Source organism: Coloeus monedula (assembly GCF_965178545.1).
Source record: "Coloeus monedula genome assembly, chromosome: 6".
NCBI classification, from domain to species: Eukaryota; Metazoa; Chordata; class Aves; order Passeriformes; family Corvidae; genus Coloeus; species Coloeus monedula.
In genome coordinates, this window is record NC_138786.1 from 47,715,224 (window position 1) to 47,732,814 (window position 17,591).

A 17,591-nucleotide genomic window follows, 5' to 3' on the forward strand; every position below is an offset into this window, starting at 1 on the left:
ATGCTTGGGAAGTGTGTTTTGGCCACGGAAGTCATACAGCTTTCAGAGATGCTCCTGGCACTTGGAGAGGGGGTGTTTAGCATCCCATCGACTCCTCTCAAGTCCCAGGGCTTCCCACAGGGCCAGCAGCCACAACTCTGCTACAGTGACCAAAGTTCCCCAGCAACTCTGGTTACTTCCCTCCTTGCTATCTCCAGCAACATTCCTTAAAGAGGATCTGAAAGGAGCTCCAGACATGTGCTGCAGGTATCAGCCCTTAAAACATCACTACAGAGTACACTGAAGCAAATATATGAAAGAGAGCATCTGAGGGAGAAACAGAAGGTACAAAGTGGCAGCCTATAAACGCACCTTTTGACAAGTTTTACTTGCAGTCTCGTCAGCCAAAAAACCCTTCAGCCCACCTCTAAGAGCAGTGGACCACTGGCCTTGATTGGCCATGAAGTAAATGCAGGTTTCTGTATCCAATACCATTCTTTCTTCCCTTTGAATCCTCACCTGACTTCACATACCATCCCATGGCAAGCTCCTTGGGGCAGAAACCCTCCTCTGTGTCTGCAGGATGTACACTGCAGCCAGCCCTGAGCCTCACAGTGCTTCAATACTACCAATGCTACAGCAAGGTCCACCATGGCTATTGGACTCTCAAGTGCAAAATCAACTCTGTCTGCCCAGAGAAGAGGAAAAAGAGACCAAAACAAAACCCCAAGCACATTAGTCACTGTTAACTGTTCTTTCCAGAAACATAACATTGAAGGGATTTCACATATTTCCTGGCAGGGAGATTTTGTGGTGGCTCATAGCTAAGATCAGCAAGAAATCCTTTGAAATACACATATATACACATTAAAACTTGAGTATTTTACCTTTCCCCTCAAAAGCAATTGCTGCTGTCAAGTACACCCTCCTATTACAGCCACATGTTCTGCTTAAGAATACCTAATCAGAAAACCATTCAGAAGTATTTAATCAGGTTTTTCTTTTCTCTTTAATGACCTAATGTTTTGGTTTGCAACTGCTGCCAACTCACACTGGGTAGAAATTTAGTACTGTCAGCATTTAATTATTATTTTAACACAGATTTCTCTACCTTCCTACAGTGAAGAAATAGCTACAAAAAATGCCGCTCTGAGCAGCTTTTTAAGCCATTAGACACCATCCTTGTTATTCAGCCACACTGGAAATTACCATTCAAGGACACCCAGATGCTCGCACTGCCATCCCCTGCTAGGGCAGATGCTCACCAGTTTGCAGCTCCACAGCCAACCAGGGGGACAGTGTCCAAGGGACAACCTGGAGGGACCGCAAATACCCTGCCCTGGAAGCTCACCAATCTAGGATACAGCTCAGCCAAAGAGCTGGAACACAGAGCACCTGGTTGGTGTTGTATCTTGGGCCATAAATAAAAAATCAGACTGGTTCTTTTTGTCAGCTTAAAATCCATTTTCCTAATTTTTCCTCTTCCTGTCTGAAACTAATAAACTAAGTTCTGTAACCTGCAATAGGCTACAGGGGAAATGAAATACATGTGATGGTCTGCTGCAGACTGCATGACAGGTTTGCTTCATTCACACAGTGGGAGGAAAAAAGACCCAAAAAACCTGGTTCTATGAATTTCAAAAGAAATCAAGAGCTGAACTCACGGTAAGCTGCCAGCATCATGTAAGTGTTGCACTGCATGGTGCTTTGCAGACAGGACAGGTGCATGGAGAGTTCTCTTCCCACTCCCAGTCAGTCTGGTGAATGTCTGCTCCCTGCTCTCCTCCTAAAAAAGCAGGATTTAGGCTTTGGCCCTCACAAAAACTGTTGGAGAAATGAGTCTGCAACAAAGCAGGGCTTGTGACAGCAAGTGTTAAATGGTGCAAAGAAGGAAGGGCTATGAGGATGCACAAGGATACCTCTATCTTCCAGAGCGGATGGAATAGTTAACCACACACTTATTAAAACAAGCATGAGTCTGTGATAGCAGTCTAAGATAACGCTAGGAGGTTTGTCACCCAAGGTAAAAAAAAAAATAGAAGCCAAAATTGGATGCTATTGCTGGACCTGTGTCTATAGAAACCACATTTAACCTCAGCAGAGGATCCAACAACACAGGTGACTCTTTATTTGAGAAACACAAGCACCCTGTTTGGTGTATGCTGACCTCTGCACACAGTCACACTTATTTAGAAGAGAAACATGTATATGGAAAAAGACAAGAATGGAGGTTAGCAACAGGGAGATAACAAATTTCTGCAACAGGGAGGTAAAAATTTCGTTTCTCTGATGGGCTCTCTTACAGGGCTCTCTTACACTGTTGACAGGAATGAAGCATTGCTCTTCTCTACCTGAAAAAACAAAGTTGCGGATACGCGATTTTAAATCCAGATGGTCACCATCAATGGAACTTAACTGTGATGAATAAAGAGGCAGCTATTTCATCTGCTTAACATTAACTCTTCCCACAGTGCATTTTATAAGTCACATTCCTAGAGCAAAGGGCATGTGCTTAAGAAGCCACATACAAATCCAGTTTTGCAGGGTAAAAGAGAGGGAAATAGCCTTGGTCACTGAGAATATTTGAATGTCACTCTGTTAGGCTGTGCATTGCATTTGACAGAGCTAGCAAAGGAAATGAGAAATGATAACTGATAGTGCCCTGATTAGATCAGCCACCTTGGGAAAGGTGCTGAAGCAGAGATATTTCACTAAAATAAGGAGAATCCTGGGAATAGATTCCTGGCAAGTGATCGCAAAGAAGATATGGCCAGAATTAGAAATGGATTTTGCAGGCAGATAAAATGCAATAGATAGAAGGCAGTCCAAAATGATATATCATGAGAGCCTATAGAGCAACTATAAAGTTTGTTCGCAGATATTTAACATATAGAGATCCTAGAAAGACTTAACTTCAAAATACACTTGCTGTGTTATTAACTTTAATGTGTAGAAATAAAACAATGTTGTATTAAAGCTCTCTAGCAGAAAAGGAAGCTGCCTTCTCCCCAGCTATCCACCTCTGACTTCAGTGGAACTGCATTACTTCATACCACAAGACAGAAGTAGAACAGGAATATCTTCTTGGGCTTCTGACTGACAAAGATATATGAAAACGTACATTTCATTATTTTATCTTGAAGGAAATCGCTTTATTAACAATGGATAACTATGGGCAGTGGTAATTAACATATTGTAATAAACTCCTTATATGCATTTCTATAGCTTAACCATGTTTCCTTCTTCTGAAGCTCATAGACAAAGCAGTTCTTTAGAATGATACTTAGGCATTTTAGGGGGGTTAGCTTTACTAGCTATTAAAAAAAAGTCTTCAGTGAACCTGCTGTCCACCTCTGCCTGTTTCCTCCTTTAAAAATTCAGCCAACTAGATATAAAGACAACTGTGTTCTTGCAATTCTGTACAGCATGGTGGTCAAGACAGAGACCTGATGACAGTACTTTGGGGAAGGGCTGCTACCTGGGTTCAGTCATAGACATCAGTGCTCACCACCACGAGAAAAGTGTGCTGACAGCCCATCTTCACTCGCTCCTGTAGTGTCACAAGACTTTGAGATCAGTCCACGGGCTTATGAGTCTGCAAGTCAATAAAGACCAATACAATGCTCCCAGGGGCCCGAGTCTGGCCCTCTGCTCCTCACTTCATTGGCTGGTAAAATGCTGAATTTTGCACAAACAAGTAATGGATTGTGTGTTGTTCAGAACAAAATAAAGATATCACAGTTACAACAACAACAACAAAAAAATCTATGTTGCAGCACACCTGTGTATTATGAGATCGTCTCATCCACTGGCTCCAAAGAGCCATATGTGCATCACTCACACTGCCAGAATGGGAACAGTCACATAAATCACCTTTGGTATCAATGGAAGATGCACTTGACAGAGCAAAAATGTCTGAGGAACAGCCAAATAGTAACGCTTTACCTACCACTGGGATACAAGTTAGTGATAACCATTATCACCATCACTGTATCAGTGATGGCAATGGAGCATCAAATTCTGCATCCGTAAAACCACAAGCAACTGCCACTGCATCCCAAGGGAGCTCCCCCTGAATACACAAAGATGAAGCTGAAATATAAACTATTTAGATGATCAAATATCAAGCTATTTGCTGAGGCAAAATCTTCACTGAAATCAGCTAGGACTATCGCAATCAATAGATTTTGGCATGAAAAGGGACAAGGTTCAATTTTTGCCAGCATTCATGCCCACACTGGCACCAGAATGAATGATTTTCCAGAGTGCCATACTGCTTACTTCAACACTTGTAGAAGATAAGGTGCTTCCTCACCTACAGCTGTTGCACCTAGGCTGAACCTCTCGTCCCCTGCATTTGGAAACAACCAATCCATGTCAGATTTTGCACCTGGGATGGGGCAACCCTGGATGTCCAGACAGACTGGGGAATGACAGGCTGGAAAGCAGTGCTGTGGAAAGGGCCCTGGGGGTCCTGGTCGATGGCAAGTTGAACAGGAGTCAGCAGTGCCCTGGCAGCCAGGAGGGCCAACCTGGGGTGTCCTGGAGGCATCAGGCACAGCATCTCCAGCCGGGCAAGGGAGGGGATTGTCCCGCTCTGCTCTGCACTGGGGCGGCCTCACCTCGAGTGCTGGGGCCAGTTTTGGGTGCCACAATATAAAAAGGCCATCAGGCTGTTTGAGAGCATTCAAAGGAGGGCCACCAAAACGGTGAAGGGCCTCGAGGGGAAGCCATATGAGGAGCAGCTGAGGTCATTTGGTTGGTTCAGCCATGAGAAGAGGAGACTGAGGGGAGACCTCACTGCAGTCGTAACATCCTCATAAGGGGAAGAGGAGGGCCAGACACTGATCTCATCTCTGTGGTGCCCAGTAACAGGGCTCAGGGAATGGCCTGAAGATGTGTCAGGGGAGGTTTAGGTTGGATATTAGAAAAAGGTTCTTCACCCAGAGGGTGGTTGAGCACTGGAACAGGCTCCCCAGGGAAGTGGTCACAACTCTAAGCCTGACAGAGTTCAAGAGGTGTTTGAACAACACACTCAAGCACGTGGTGTGACTTTTGGAGCTACTCTGTGCAGTGTCCGGAGCTGGACTCCAGTGATCATCATGGGTCACTTCTGACTCAGGATGCCCTATGATTCCCAGCACTAGCACTCAAGAGCCCCCATAAAAGCAAAGCCCTACTTTTGAAATAAACCCATCTCTCCAATAGCCCAAGAGCTGAATTCTGCTGCCTTCATCATTGTTGTTTTGAATGAGAGAGAGGTGGGAGGGAAGTTTCTGTCAACATTAATCAATATTTAGGTGGTTTCCTGCCCATTCATTCATGTGCTAAAAGTGTTTTTGACAGTAAGAAATCCACTGAACGTAAGCAGGCCAGTAGCAGCGGCTTAAAAAATGCCAATAATACTGTGCATACCTTCCAAATTTTCCCAATGTCCCAATGTTATTAGCGGCTGACAGGAGCTTAAACAAAGCATGTGAAACACAAAAAGCAGGACAAATAATTATATTGGTATAGAGACTTCTATACTGGAGCAAATTTTGCTCCAAATACCTTACATCAACTGTAGGTTTTTGGGGTCAGAAAGAAAATAGTTTTTCCACACTGTGTCTTTGAGAGAGCAAGGTGCTTGGAATCCCTGCTGCTCTGTGGTCCCAGCTTGTATCCCCACAGAACTTGCAGTAGCTAACAGCAGCAAGCAAGATTGAACACAAACTCAGAATAAAAATTACTATAAAAAAATTCTGCTCCAGATTTCAAAGCGTGTCCTAAACTGTCCACATCACACCATGATCGGGCATCCTCATTTGAGCAGAGAGCAAAAAAGCAAGACGGGAGGAAGCCTGGATCAAATAAACCAAGTGCAGACCATATGGGGAGTGGGCAGAGTCCACTGGCTTGGGACATAACCCTCGAAGGGCGAAAGGGCAAGTGGGCAAGACATACAATTCTCAACATCAGCATAGCAAAGGCTGTTTCATGCAGCTCTTTGAGGAAAGATAACACTGCTTTTCTGGTAAAAAGCGCCTTTGCCATTAGCACTGTAAAATCATACCCTTAAAAAGGGGCTCGGTGGCTCTATACTTGTGCCTGGCCCTCTCATCTGCTCCATTCCTTCAATGGAACAGGCACAAACCACCAGATAACCTGATCCTACACCCACGGTCTCTAATCAGCCTGGGTGACAGCTGAGGGTGCATGGCCTCCTTGCCAGCCCTCTGGGAACCAGAGCACGGTTGCTGCGGGAGCACACACCAGTCCCCCACCTCCTGGCGACTGCGCCCCAACAGGAGCGGGCCCTCGGATTCCCAGCTGCAGACAGGAACTGCAACAGGGGAGCTACGGCTTTCTGGGGAGAGCCCACATGAGTGACCCATGGTGAAAGGCTTCACATCTGTTATAGTACCTCCAAGCCCACCACATCTTTCCTTGCTTTCTCCAGGAGTCATCTCTCAACCATTTTGGCTTCAAGATGCTCAGACTTTTTTCTCAAACTGCTGCAATGGCAGCTTTCCATACAACTAGGAAACAAAGAAATCATTCCACTTGGAAAGCCAAAATGCTTTCTGTTTCTAAAGAGACTGACTTTTCCACCCAGGCTGGCTGCTTCTGAGGTGCTGGACTGGGAGATCACCAGAGTCATTAACAGGGAATGAGGATTTCCCCACCTGTCAGAAATGGTACCCCGGCTTTAAAAAACCACAGGATTTTCAAAACACACTTAATTTTTCACTGTTTGTGCTGGATTGTTCAGGGCCTTCTTTTCTTGTCTTGGTATAATTAAGTCAGTCCCATTTGCAGTCAGGCTGTTTTCAGTTGTTGCACTGGGTCCCAGGACTGCGAATGGCTTACAGTTGCTCCAGTAATGAGACAGGCTCGTGAACAAGGGTGACCATCCTAATACACATACCTAACTTCTACATTTTTTCTCCTTTTTCCTATATTTTTATCTCATTTTTCTCACATTTTACCTCATTTCTTCCGGTCTGTGTTTTTCTTCCTCCTTGCACAAAGCTACTACGTCCTGAGTGAGATGTCCTGTTCAGCCACAACACAAACTGAAGCTGCAATATTTCTCTCAGACCTTCTTCATCACAACCCAGCCCTGCTACTACCAGATGTGACAGACCAGCAGGAACTCACCTGCTGCCTCCCCTGTTCCCCTATACCCACAGGTGGTTCAGCACTGCCCCACTCCCTGACCTGGGGTCTAATATCTGGGGTGCAGCAACTGCAGCTACAATGATGGTGTATTTAATCAGAACACTGTGACTTCCCAGCACCTCCAAATTTCCTGAGCAACAACATGACTGCAGCCTGACTGCAGCCTGCCCTGGGATCCCAGCTGCAGCAGGCACAGCGCCCAGCTGGGGGTCCCCAGGGTACGCTGGGGCTGACCGGGCCACGTCACCCCAGAAGAGCTCGGCACAGAGCTCGGCACAGCGCAGCTGCAGCAGCACCACAGCGCAGCGCCCATTAGTGACGCTGCTGTGACCACCCCCAGGACATTATGGTCTGCTGCACCATTACATGAGACTACTTTGCAGTAATAGAAGTGAGGAAGTGAAAAATTAGACCTACCAGTGAGGATGTAGCTTATTTATGGTTCAGCTTTTCAAAGTTTACTAACTAGTAGAGATTATTCACAGCTCGTGTCTTTAAAGAAGTCAACGTAATTCCCTTTCTATTCTTAACCCTAAATAATATTTTATGGTTCTCCTATTCCTCCTTTCAGACTGAAAGACATTTGTCCAATCTTGGCTTTGTGAGATGTTGTCTTCTGGCCCTCTTCATCATTGTCTAGCGATCGTTCTGTATGTCCATGTCCTCTCCTCCAGCTCCTGCTGTGGCCTTAGTCTTGGTATGTTCCACATACTCTCCACACCCTGCGCATGACCTTATTCACTCTGACACCAATCCCTACTGTGCCAATGCAAAATGTACTTTCTGCCACTGACTCTCCTCTCCAGCCAAGCCCATCTCTCAGCCTGCCTTGACATCTCTTGCTGGGCATCTCATCATCAAATCAAATCCAATATAGCTGTAATGGACCTTGTGATCTTCCTTTGCTTATCCAGCCTCTCTATCCCTTCTGAACAAACTTCCACCCTCCCTGTTGCCGAGGCCTATAACCTCTTCCAGTTCCACTATTCTTCACATCCTCACTCTTCATGTAATACCACCTGACAGACCATCAGGTGGTGTAAGTCAGTGTAATTCCACTAACTCAAATGGCATTATACCAATTTACAAGAGATGAGTTTCTGTCCTGGTGCCTCTAAAAGCAAATATATTCTATTTGGCAAGTAAAAACCTTTAGCCAGTTCCCTCAACATCTCCTGTATTTATTACTATGATCTCTTGCCCTCTGGACTCCCAACAGCTATACTCTTTTCAAAACATGACTCCTCCTGAAATTCTTACATGTCCCTTAGCTCTCCAATGCTCCCAACCCAGAACATTCCTTTCCACTCTCCAGCCCTGTGTATCTACCCACTGCCCACTCCTAAGTCAGTGCTTGGCTTCTTAAGCCTTCTGAATACACCTGAAATAATCTGGTGTGTTAACACTATTTAATTAACAGTAACAAATCATTCACTAATTCAGAGTTTTATGATAAAATAGAGAAAAATAGAATTTTTAAAAAGGAAGGAGAGCCACCATGAAAGCTGAACACCAATTTCGAATTCAGACACAATTAAAAAGCACATGTTTAACACAAGGTGGGCACACCTGCAAATATGTGTACTGAATCACCAAGATTATATCAAGTGTTACATGTTATTTGTGCCCTCCTAATACCAAGCACTGTGCTATCCCAAGTCAGCTGAAAGTTCCATAACCACTTTAACACCAGTATAAATCTCTGCTTAGGCCAAACATGCCACAGTATAAAATGATGCAATGGATACCACAACAACACCCTGTGTCTTCACACTCTCTAGACCACATGGTGATGTTTTGTAATGGCTGGAGACTTGGCACTTAGTGGGTCTGACCTAACCGCTGCAGCTATCTTTGTATAAATGTTTCCAGTTTATTTAAAAAAAACAAAACAAAACAAAAAAAACCCACAAAACAACAACAACAAAAACCCAAAACAAACAAGAAAACAAAACAACAACACCAAAAAAAAACCCCAAACCCACCAAAAAACACCTTACATGTTTCGTTCAGATTAGTATCTATTTGAAATAGAGAAAAGCTCTTTCCAAAAAGTAGAATAGCATCTGCATTTAGGGTTTTCCACACCTGGAGGGCTGCAAGAATGTGGGGTAAGATCAGGTCTTTAACGAGAGTACTAAGGACTTCACCATACGCACCATGCCAAAATGATAAAATGTTAATGAAGTGAAAGTATATTAGTGAATTATTAAAATTTCACTCCTCTCTGCAAAGCACAGAGTAAGAAAAACACAGTGAAGATAATGATAAAAATAGGATCAAAACATTTAGATCCTTTCACCACCTCCAACATAAAAGCTTTACAAAAATCTGGTGTTAAAATTAACATATTAATTGCGTAGCTTCTACAAATGATCTGCTGTAAAACCCAGTTCAAAACAAGTTGGAGCTGGGGGTAAAATGAGACATAATTCAGTTAAATCTACATGGGTCAGACCTACAGCTTCCTCCCATCTCTAATAACCTCTCGTAACCCCTCTAATGCCTCTGCTCCTCTCCACAGCAAGCCCAGCCAGCAATGACTTGTCCAAAGAAGATCTCACTGAGGGAAGTAACAGGGCTTACCACGGATGGGTCGGGCTGGGGAGTTCATGTCTGTGTGCTGTGCCAGAAGCCAGCTTTGTCCAGGGAAAAGGTTGGCCTCTCCACAAAGCCCAAGAGAGAAACCAGAAAGCAGCTCTGTAGCGGGGTGCTGCAGAGGTGCCAGGGGTTGGAGAGGGGAGCCTTGGTGAGCCTGGGACCAGAGGCAGGGCCACAGGAGCCACGAGGCCACTGCTCATTTCAGTGGGGCAGGCAAAGGTCTGGCACAGAACCACACTAAAAAGAAAAAGAGCTTTGCCAAATAGTATTAAGAAGCAATTTCCAGTAAAGCTGCCATTCTGTGAAATGCTTTCCAGAGTCTAGCTTGGATTGCCTTGTACATAAAGTCACATCTGCTAGGATGTCTGGAGTGTTCTCCTTGCAACAAAAGTAAGTATGTCCAGACATGGTGAGTGGAGTCTATCAGCAAGCTGGTGGCAGGTAAGCAGTTTGCCATTAGGATCCCACCAGGGAATCTCACATTTGACCTAAGCAAACAGTTCAGTGCAGGGTCCCACCACAACTCAGAACACGGGACATGGGCAAAGGAAGAAACTGGTGTAGGCCAAATGCATCCCACTCCTGGAATTTACTGGCTTAGTCAGCTTTAATCTATTTTCAGTAAAAGGTAAAAACATTCAGTGTTGGAAATCTCATTGTATCAGCTATCATTGATGTAAATTCCTGCTAATGTTGGGAAAAAAACCCCAGTGTCAAACATCTAGGCAGATCTTTCCCTTCAGTGGCACCTACCAATCCTGACCAGGAGTCACAGCCTTGCCATCTGTCTGTCCTGCAGTCAGTGTGGACACAGAGAAAACCATCTCCAGCGGAGACTCTTAGACTAAAGAAATAAAAGAGCAACAACAAAATACTGTCCAACAAAATAAGCAGAAGCTTTACCTCCAGTAGACTTAGCCTGTCCAATTTTCGCAGACATTATAAAATAGATGCACTTTATGGAGAGGTTTTTAAGAGCATAACATGCCACTTACGTATTGCCCTAAGAGTGGTGGGGAAAAACTGATCCCCAGCAAACAAGTGGCCGCCAGTGCCTGGGCTAATGTGAGGGTGGTCCTACACAACCAACCTGAAAGTTGTGTGTCCAGCTGTGGCAAGTTTCAGCCATTCCCCAGGCCCCCTTCACCGGCCACCTCCAGTGCAGGGCTATCCCACTGCTCTGCGTCCATCCTCAAGGGCAACAAACAGGACACAGGGAGCCTTGCTCCTTCATGGGCTACGCTGGCTCCCAAGGTACAAACTTTCGGCTGGACAACCAGCTTCAGTTCAGAACAATTTTAAGTCCCAAGGATGCTAAAGGCACCTAAAGTCTTGCAGTGAGGTTAGGGAGGGTTTGAGTTGCTCTCATTATTGGCAGCTCAACTTGAGGCATTTTAAATGGAGCAGAATTTCCAAAACTCTAGGAGAGAATCACTTCCCAAAAACTACCCTGCCTTGCAGAGCTTCAGGCTGGTTTCCCAGAATCAGGTGATCACTTCTGAAAATACACAGCTGTAAGTGTTATACTTAAATGAAACACTGCTCTGTTGGAGTCCTTTTTTTTTTTTTTTTTTTTTCATTATTTTGTTACAATTTTACTTTGGCTTGGTCATGAGAGAAGGTAACAAGCCAAATGCAGTTTCATTACAAATATGCCAAAATTGTGGCCAAAGTCATGCTGCATTGTGTTACATCTGAAGTCACAAACTGGCAAATTCCAGCATCAGCCAGGATAGTCCAGTTCTAGTCCAGCTAAGGCTTCCAGACAGCCCTGGCAGCTTGTCCTGCCAGGAACAGCTCTTAACACCAAGACATCTCCTACACCAAAAACCACTACTTGAAGCTATTCAGCATGCCAGGCAGCTTCTCACAAGTTTATATAACTTTTCCATGTTTCCCCCTCAAAACCCTCTGCAAAGCTTAACACCATAAAAACCCTGTTGTGACCTGACAGAGAAATGTTTATTTCCCTGGCCCTCCCTGCTTACTAGAACACACAGACCTAAACCACAGCTCTCACCTTTGGTCTGGACCTTCGTCCAAGCCATGTCTAATCTTACAAGCCTCCAACCTGGCATCCCAGCCATGCTGGGCAGGGACCAGAAAACGACTGGCATTTTCTGGAACCACTGCTTATATTCTCAGCCCCAGCCCCACATCCCAAACACGTACACACCGCATTGGTGCGCTAGCATGAGTACGCCTGGGAAACCCAGACACATTTTCAAAGTTTTAATCCATTAGCAATTGCTAATTAAGGAGCAATTAATTTGACTCCCAGCTCTGCTCTTAATTTGCCTTGCAACTTAGCGTTTCACATGGACTGCACAAAGTTTCAGCTTCCTATGCTCACACAACTTCTGTGGATATTAGAACATTAATTTCTGTAAAGTGATTTATGATCCATGATGAAAGGCAGTTCAGAACTGTAAGAACTGCTTCTATTAGTAAAATAACTGGTGCATTTTTTGATCTTTCATTTTAATGGGGGAAGAAAAAGAAAAGCCTAGCTGAGTATGAGCAATGAGGCTCAAAAGGTAGAAATTGCAAATTGGACACTTCTGAAAATGTAGCCCAGAGAGGCCAGTGGGGTGGTTTTTATAACAGCAAAAAATGACAGGACAACACAACCATTTAACTTCTTGCATTTCCCTTGGGAATGACTAACATCATAAAACTTTCACAAACTAAAATCATTAGAGATAAATAAGGTAGCACAGATATGGAGGCTGATGAAGGGTAAACCTAGAAGATACCTAATCCAGCTCATTTCCTTCAATGTGTAAAAACAAGTAACCGACACATTTCCTGCCGATGAACCTTCCTGCTGATAAGGGTGCTCCCGACAACAGGAAATTCGCCTCTAGAAGCAAGCACACTTTTGCTACCAAGCCAAACTTTCTCCATTTGAACTCCACAGCAATTAAAAGCAGCATTTGTCTAATCAGAAGTGAGCTGGATTAAACAACTGCCTGACTCCCTAAGCGTTTCCCCAGCACAGGGAGGGGGGTCCCACCTCCTGCACCCTGGTGCCAGCCCAGCTGCCAACAGGTACTCCTCAATCAGAAGCAGCCACTGCTACCATCCCTTCAGCCTGCTCTGCCTGCAACCAAGTTTTAAAGTCAGGCCTTGGGTTTTTTGGGGATCCAAGGGTGGGGGTAAAGAGGTTGCTGATCATCTTCACCCCAGTGCCCTGTAAGATTTACCTTCTGATCTGCAAGACCTGATCACCAGTCTCTGGTTTTCCTCAGAAATAATAATGCAAAAAGTGTAATATGCAAGCAAACCGGTCATTTAAGGTTTCAAAGTGATGATTTATACACTGGGGGAAGCACTGAAGTGCTGTTTCTCAGCTTGGTCACTGCAAAATGGAAATTAAAGAGAGCGACAAAAGGAAACATTTTGGAGAAAATGCAGTGAATACTCAAAGGCATCTCTCTATCACAAACATCTGAAATCAACTGGTGTTGCCCAAGAAAACAAGCAAAAACATTAACACCTTTCTTGTGAGTTTGCTGTGAAATAGTTCTCTCCTGCTTCAAAAGCAAAATAGATCTCTTCTTTCACACACAATAAACTTTCAATAGTCCAGCAAAGTAAAACTTTAATTTATGACAATAATAGTCTGATTTTCTCACGCTGCATTCAGCAGCAATGAAGTATATTTTGTTCTCCTATCTCTGCTTTTCTCCTCATAGCATGCTATAACAGAACTGTGTTTTCTTTTTTTGTTAAAAACATTGCACAAGGCTTCACAGAGTCATTTGCCACCTTTTTTTTTTTTTTAATAGGTGAGGCAGATTTGTGAAACAGCCTTAATATTCAAGTCTGAATCATTACATTTTAATATAACTTCATAATACAAAGGAACAGAGGGAGGTAAGTCCCAGCTTTCTCTCCCATGTCCATAGATTCCCATGGAAAGAAACACGGCCCGATCATTCGATTATAAAAAAGTCATCCCTTGTTACTTTTGCCTTTTAAGCCCCATGGTCCTCCTGCTTTGAGCCTTTTCTCAGGTTCCCCAGCAGCAGGCCAGGCTGGGGCAGGACACCAGTGGGCATGGGGCAGGTGGCTGCATCTCCTCAACTCCTCCTTGGAAGGAAAGTGTGGGACAACGTCCAGGGAGGAGAGGAGGCGGCGGTGCAGGGTTTTATTGTTAAATGACCTTGATTTGACAGGCATGTTCTCAGGTTTCAACAGATGCTGTGGGAAAGGCAACAGCAGCCAAGGCGGTCTGCAGGCATTTCTGATGATATGCAGACTTTTTTCTTCTGCCTATTTTTTTTTTTAAATACATGGGGGGTGGGGGGAGTCTTCTCAGTTTCCATGACAACAGTGTCTCCACTTGTCTGTTATTAGATACCATCCGCTTCCTGTGTCTAAATTTTTAAACCAATCAGAAAAGTGTTTATAGATTTTGCAGCTCCTGGGACAGTCCCTCTTCTCCAAGAGAGCTACTTTAATGACACGTAACGCTCCGGCAGCCAGGGCTGCGAGGCCTGATATTTTCGGCTGCGAAGTGATCACAGTTTATGCTGTTTACTGGCTGATTCATGGGCTGTGCCAGAGAAAATTGGGGGTTTGCCGCTCGATTTACTGTGCCCTTAACAGACGTTACCATGTCACATTTTTTCAAAAACCACACAAACTCATTTTCATTGTTTGCTGATTTTTGTTTCCGATTCATCTCCTGAAACAGCAGGATCTGTCCCTGCGTGACACGCGATTGCCTCGGCGAGGCCGTTATCCCACCGGAGTATCGGTCCGCCCTCACGGAAATGGATTCACGGTACAACATCGTCTGCTGTAATTAAAGTTTCGGCAAACTGGGCTCTAAGAGCAGCCGTACTGTAACCGTGCGAGGAGATTTACACAGGCATATATCTGATGATGTAAATAATACCTGGCCGCATCACAGTCGGCAAGTCAATAAGAAAATCCTTCTCCAGGGCGCAGGGACACCCGCATACATTGTGAAGGAATTAGCACACGGTAAGTCCAGTTAAGTGAAGAGCCGGCACTGAAGACCGGGAAGCAACGGGGAGCTGTTGTGAGAAGGGGAAAATCCCTTTCCCGGCGACTCTTGACAGACCAATACTACCAGAGGAGGATGCCCTTCAGGCGGGTGTGCAGGCACAAACGGAGCCCGGGAAGTACCGAGCGGCTTCTTCCCGGGCGGGGATCCAAGCGCCGGCGGCACGCAGGAACAAAAGGGAGCGGTGGGGGGGCTGCCCGCCGCCGGCTGCGCCGCTGCCCCACCGGCGCCCGCCGAGCCGGGGCCGGAGCCCGCGGGCCGCGCTGTCGGGGGCACAGCCCGCCCGGGATGCGACCGGGCAGCCGCCCCGCACGCGGCTCCGGCTCGCCCCAGGGCGCCCTTCCCTTCCTTTTCCTTCCCTTTCCCACCGCCCGTCGCCGGCGGGGCTGCTCGGCGGCGGGACGGCGCAGCAGCGCGGGGCAGCTCCCACTAACGCCCCGGGGCGGCGCCGCTGCCCGCCCGCGGCAGCCGCCGGCCCAGAGGCCCCAAAAGTTTGGCCGCGGCTCCCTGGCCCGGGAGGGACGGGGCGCGGCGACAGCGGCGAGCCCGGGCGGGCGGGCGGGCAGCCGCGCACGCTCCCGATGACACCGCGAAACGCCCCCGCCGTTACCTCTGTCCGCGTCCTGGGCTCCCGCGCCGCCGCGGGGTGGTGGGCGCTCCCCGCGGCCACCCCGCTCCGCGCCCCGCGGCGGGAGGCAGCCGGAGGCAGCCGCAGCCCGCGCCGCCGCTGCCGCCCCCACCCCGCCCCCGGCGGCGGCGCCGCGCCCCGCCGGGCCCTAGCGCCGCCCGCCCGCCCCGCCCCGCCCCGCCGGGCCGCCCCCCGGAGCTGGCGGCGGGTGCCCGCGTCGGGCTTTCCCGAAGGAAACTTCGGGAGCGGGAAGCTGGCGGGGGCGGGCTGAGCGGTGCTACTCCCTCGGGGGTGTTTTCCTCGGGGTGTGCAGCAGACTCGGGCGGAGGATGCCGGTCCCACGCGTGCTGTCTCTTTTCCTTCAGGGGAACCCTCTCGGGCCCGCTGTCCCACCGGCCGCCCGTCGCGGCACGACCCCCAGTGAGTGCCCACACACCTCGGCTGCCCTCCTTGGCCATCTCGTTGCGACTGGGAGCGGCCTTCGTGCCACCGCAGGCGGGCTTTTACACGTTGAAAAACGAGACATGCAGAACTAAAACTGTTCATTTTTTACCGCCTTACCCACCGGGAGCCTCAGCGAGGCCTGGCATCTCCTTGCATCGTATTTACGGCTGAAAACAGAGAGAACTCCCTATGCCAGAAGAGCCTGCAATGCCAAAGGTGCGTGCACCTCCACCTGCCCACTCCTCTGCCTCTTTGCAGCCCTCACCCCAGCCTCTCCCTGCTGCCTGTCCTGCCTCGCTGCCGTGAAGGCAGGTGAGGGGGAGCTTTGAGCTGAACGGGGCCCGTCTGCAATTGCAAAGGCTGGCAGGGTCTCAGAGGGAGCTGGTGCCATCAGCACTGCCATACGCCTGGAGACTGTCAAGCCTGTAAAGGCCATTTAATTATTAATTTTAAGTTAGCTTTCTCTAACCAACCCTGTAGAGTGACAACTCGAGGTATATGTGATTGCTGTAGTGATCATAGGAAAAGCCTAACTTACTCTTTTAGATTTATTTTGTCATAATGTGGGACTGGCTGGTCCAGGATGGGATGAGATTTTTTCTTTTCCCCGAAGGGATACATTCTTTCCTGGACATGGAGCTTGGACCTAGGACAGAACGACAGCTGTGTTCTGCCAATTCTTTTTCCTGCCCACCCAAACTCCACTAGTCTACTGCACAGGACTGCCAACACTATATCAACATGCTTTGCTGTGGGCATGGCACAAGGAGACCCAAATTTTGCACCAGCGTATTGCACAACAATGTACAAAAAGTATCAACTCTGAATTTTGGTTTGAAAAAATAAAATGAATCGGGCTTTCCATCTGTATCAAATATAGCTTTGCTAGGGAAAGAAAAATTGTTCCTCTGTTCTTTTTTCTTGCTGTCTCTAAGTTGATTTTGAAAGGCCAGTACAGGTTGGAGCAGCAGCATAGTCTTTCCATTTGTAAAACTTGCTGGCATGAAACTTCTCCCTGCCCCCATGTTGGTCCTAGTTATATCCCTGCGCATTACTCGTCTGTGCAGATGGCAAAACCTCCTGTTGATTCCCTGATGCTCGCCTCTTCAATGGATGGATGGGCTCAGTTTATTCCAAAGTGAATATAAAACCCTGGGGTTTCCTGAGCAAAGTTACAGTTTTCATTTTGTAGGTGGTTTTGGTGACATGGAGTCAGAGACAATCCCATCCCACAGGATTCCTGTGTAAGACACACAGGTTCCTCGTTTAGTTCAGTTGGAAGTTTTCTACTGACTGCTCTGCAAAATTTTTAAAGACTGCGTCAGGATAGATCAGCCTGGCTTGCTGAATGCTCTTACAGCAAAGCACTGACAAAAATCAGAAGGTGTGGAATGAACCCAACCCCAGGCTCCTCTTTCAGGTTTATTTCCTGGTTCAGATGGGTAACCATTGGAGCGATGGCCACTGGAGAAGCTCTCAAAGTAGAAATGCCTGATTTAGTTTTAGTGACAACACTCCAAGAGTAGCTGAGCATTTGGGCTCAGCTATTGATGCAGCTAGAGCTGGGGACCCTGGGCACCATGTTAATAACAAGATTTCTATTAATTGTTTTTAAAAATATAGGTATCTGTTTGCAACATCATCACCACATGAGGAAATCTCACAGATGCCAACAGAGACTCCCTGAAGGGCAAAATCCTGGCCCCACCAAATCCATGCCCAAGTCTCGTAATGAAC

General features: G+C 46.8%; 1 protein-coding gene across 8 annotated transcripts in view; it reads right to left on the reverse strand.

Moving 5' to 3' along the window:
• The window catches only part of FOXN3 (forkhead box N3), a 212,251-nt gene extending 196,729 nt beyond the window's left edge, over positions 1–15,522 (reverse strand). For 6 of the 8 annotated variants that reach the window (XM_082284253.1, XM_082284252.1, XM_082284251.1 and 3 more), the window contains exon 1: positions 15,393–15,519. The gene's annotated coding sequence lies outside the window, so the exon portion shown is untranslated. Of the gene's footprint in view, positions 1–12,950; positions 12,970–15,392 lie in introns of those variants that run through there. The other 2 variants (XM_082284248.1, XM_082284246.1) reach the window with 2 other exon arrangements.
• Positions 15,523–17,591: the final 2,069 nt, after the last annotated feature.